Source organism: Ailuropoda melanoleuca, chromosome 7, assembly GCF_002007445.2.
Source record: "Ailuropoda melanoleuca isolate Jingjing chromosome 7, ASM200744v2, whole genome shotgun sequence".
Lineage (NCBI taxonomy): Eukaryota > Metazoa > Chordata > Mammalia > Carnivora > Ursidae > Ailuropoda > Ailuropoda melanoleuca.
The window spans coordinates 49240432-49243742 of record NC_048224.1 but is presented as its reverse complement, the minus strand read 5'-3'; the positions used below and the strand labels follow the sequence as shown (position 1 = coordinate 49243742).

At 39.8% G+C, this 3311-nt stretch overlaps 1 non-coding gene across 1 annotated transcript; it reads right to left on the bottom strand.

Moving 5' to 3' along the window:
* Positions 1-616: 616 nt before the first annotated feature.
* TRNAK-CUU lies at positions 617-689 on the bottom strand. Its single transcript has one exon. It is a non-coding gene; the product is annotated as a tRNA-Lys (tRNA).
* Between the last annotated feature and the right edge of the window lie 2622 nt (positions 690-3311).

The window sequence follows — 3311 nt, the reverse complement described above, 5'->3', positions numbered from 1 at the left end:
AAGCTGTGGTCCATATATACAATGGAATATTACTCAGCTATTAGAAAGAACGATTACACAGCATTTGCAGCAACATGGACGGACTGGAGGAGATTATGCTAAGTGAAATAAGTCAAGCAGAGAAAGACAATTATCATATGGTTTCACTCATTTATGGAACATAAGAAATAGGAAGATCGCTAGGAGAAGGAAGGGAAGAATGAAGGGGGAGTAAACAGAAGGGGGAATGAACCATGAGAGACTGTGGACTCTTTGAAACAAACTGAGGGCTTCAGAGTGGAGGGGGGTGGGGCAATGGGATAGGCTGGTGATGGGTAGTAAGGAGGGCACATATTGCAGGTGCACTGGGTGTTATATACAACTAATGAATCATCGAACTTCATATCAGAAACCAAGGATGTACTGTATGGTGACTAACATAATAAAAAAAATATTATTAAAAAAAAAGAAAACCCTTCCTTTTAGCTTTTTTAAAGTTTGAAAGAACTTTAATATGCCAGTTTTCAGTTATTCTTCTTTAAGTGGCTAGTAAGTCACCTAGTAAACCTTGTCATTTTTCTTTTTTCCTCCTTCCTTTTTTTTATTTTTTAAGATTTAATTTTTTAAGTAATCGCTACACCCAACCTGGGGCTTGAACCCACAACCCTGAGATTAAGAGTCACATGCTCTACCGACTGAGCCAGTCAGGTTCCCCCCTTACCATTTTTTTCCTGTGTTTTGAATGACATGACTTCTCTTCTCCTGTAGTAATTTGCTTCACTATGCTGGGTTTAGGCTAAAAGGGATGGTAACGTAAAAGGTAGCTTCCTGGCTACTTAGGCAAAAGAAATTTTTTTTAGGTTATGTGAGCATAGCAGGGATATAAGCTATAGCAACAGCAGCCATCTGAAATGTCCTGAGTTTAAGTGTACTGATAGTTATCCAAAGAAGTATAGATTTTTGACAGTGACCCTGTGACTTTTGCTAATATCTAAATAGTAGGGTACTTCCATAAATGGATTTCAAGCTTTTAAAAACTTTATTTAAAAATGTTAAAATGCCCGTATAACTTGGCTCAAACATTAGACGTTATTTTTCTGTTTTGACCTAGAGATGAGGTTTTATTCACTCTGGAACTAGCCAAAATATGTTGTAAAGAACACAGGCCTTGGAGTTAGTCAATTTATTTTCAAATCCATTCTCTGCCATTTATTATCTGTAGGCCTTTTTTCAGCTTTTAAAATGAATATAATATCTTACAATGGTGTAGAATAGGATTAGAGGGTGATGTCTCAGAGGGGCTCAGCACAGTGTCTGGCACATACTAAGTTGTTCAGTTTGTAGCTGTGGCAGGAAGAAGTCTTAAATTTTGGTAGCCTAGACAAATATCAATGTATGCAAATAGGGTAAAACTTCATCGCCTAGGGGCGCCTGGGTGGCACAGCGGTTAAGCGTCTGCCTTCGGCTCAGGGCGTGATCCCGGCGTTATGGGATCGAGCCCCACATCAGGCTCCTCCACTATGAGCCTGCTTCTTCCTCCCACTCCCCCTGCTTGTGTTCCCTCTCTCGCTGGCTGTCTCTATCTCCGTCGAATAAATAAATAAGATCTTTTAAAAAAAAAAAAAAAACTTCATCTCCTAATGTACACTGTCCTGCAATCAATACATTTCTTCTTGGATTTTTTGTTTCTTCTTCTTCTGAAAGATTTTATTTATTTGACAGAGAGAGAGAGAACACAAGCAGGGGGAGGGTCAGGGAGAGGGAGAAGCAGGCTCCCTGCTGAGCAGAGAGCCGGAGCCCATCGTGGGGCTCGGTCCCAGGATCATGACCTGGGCTGAAAGCAGACGCTTAACCAACTGAGCCAACCAGGCACCACGGATTTTTTGTTTGTGTGTGTTGAAGTGCCATGTGTCGGTTTTCACTAGTTCCTGTAGCTTGCCCTCCTTTTCTCAGAAATGCTTGGCAAATATCTCCATTGATTATTGTATAATTTGCCTCAAAGAATAGATGGTGCTTCCTATAGAGGTTAATGATGAGGCATTTGCTTCCCATAGCAATCTTTCATTTAGGTGTTCCTGTGTTGCATGCTAACAGGTTCTTACCACCTTCGGAGATGTCTGCTGGCAGAATGCCCGAGCTTTTGTCAAAGAAGGAAGCTCTGGTTGCCTGGAATGAAAGGAGTACAGAGGGCCTGCTTAGTGTTTATAGTATATTTTATGATAATTATTAATGTTAAAGCATGAAGAGCTATATCCTGGTCTATAAATTTTACTCATTACTTCCCCATTATTTGTATCACTTCTCTTACTCTTCAGAAAAGGATACAGAGGACCTTTTACTCTAAAACTGTAGGGTTGAAGTTGTGATGAATCATAATCCAAGAATATTAGCTATGGAGGGGACTTTGGAGATCAGCTAGACTAACGTTCTTATCTTGTAGATGAGAAAACTGGCTGAGAGAAGTTGTGACTTGCTCAAGGACACAGAATAAGCGACAGGTCTGATTTTCCAGCCTAGGGTTGTGAAGTTAACCAGGTAGAGTGGAAAGAGCACTGGACTTTGGAGTCACATAGTCCTGGTNATAAATAAATAAAATCTTTTAAAAAAAAAAAAATTTAAAAAAAAAGAATATTAGCTATGGAGGGGACTTTGGAGATCAGCTAGACTAACGTTCTTATCTTGTAGATGAGAAAACTGGCTGAGAGAAGTTGTGACTTGCTCAAGGACACAGAATAAGCGACAGGTCTGATTTTCCAGCCTAGGGTTGTGAAGTTAACCAGGTAGAGTGGAAAGAGCACTGGACTTTGGAGTCACATAGTCCTGGTCCTGAGTCCCGATTCCACCATTTATTAACTGTGACCTTTGACAAGTACATCTGAGTCTCTTTGCTGCTCTGTTGTGTGTTGTTTGCAGGGTTGTGAGGATTTGAGATAATGTAAGTAAAGTATAGTGCCTGGCTTATGTTATGGGCTCAATAAATGCTGTCTGTTACGTTCTGTTTTTCTTGATTACTTTAAACAGGTCATATGGCTAAGTGATTACTCTTTATGAAATGGGAATCAATGAGAACGGTTGATGTTTTTGCCAAAACCTTTCACTGAAAATCTTAAGTAGTTTTTCATTGTAGGAGGACTGCTTACTGCAAAACAAGTGCAAAACATTCATCAAGAGCTTAGTGAATACTGCTCCAAGTTGTACAGTGTTGACATTATTCTTTTCTGGGAAATTTTTGCATTTCTTAAGTGAAATGGACCTAGTGTGAGGAACACCCAAATCAGCATACATTTTATTTAGTTAGGCCAGCCCAACTCAGTCGTTTTAAATTCCGTAGT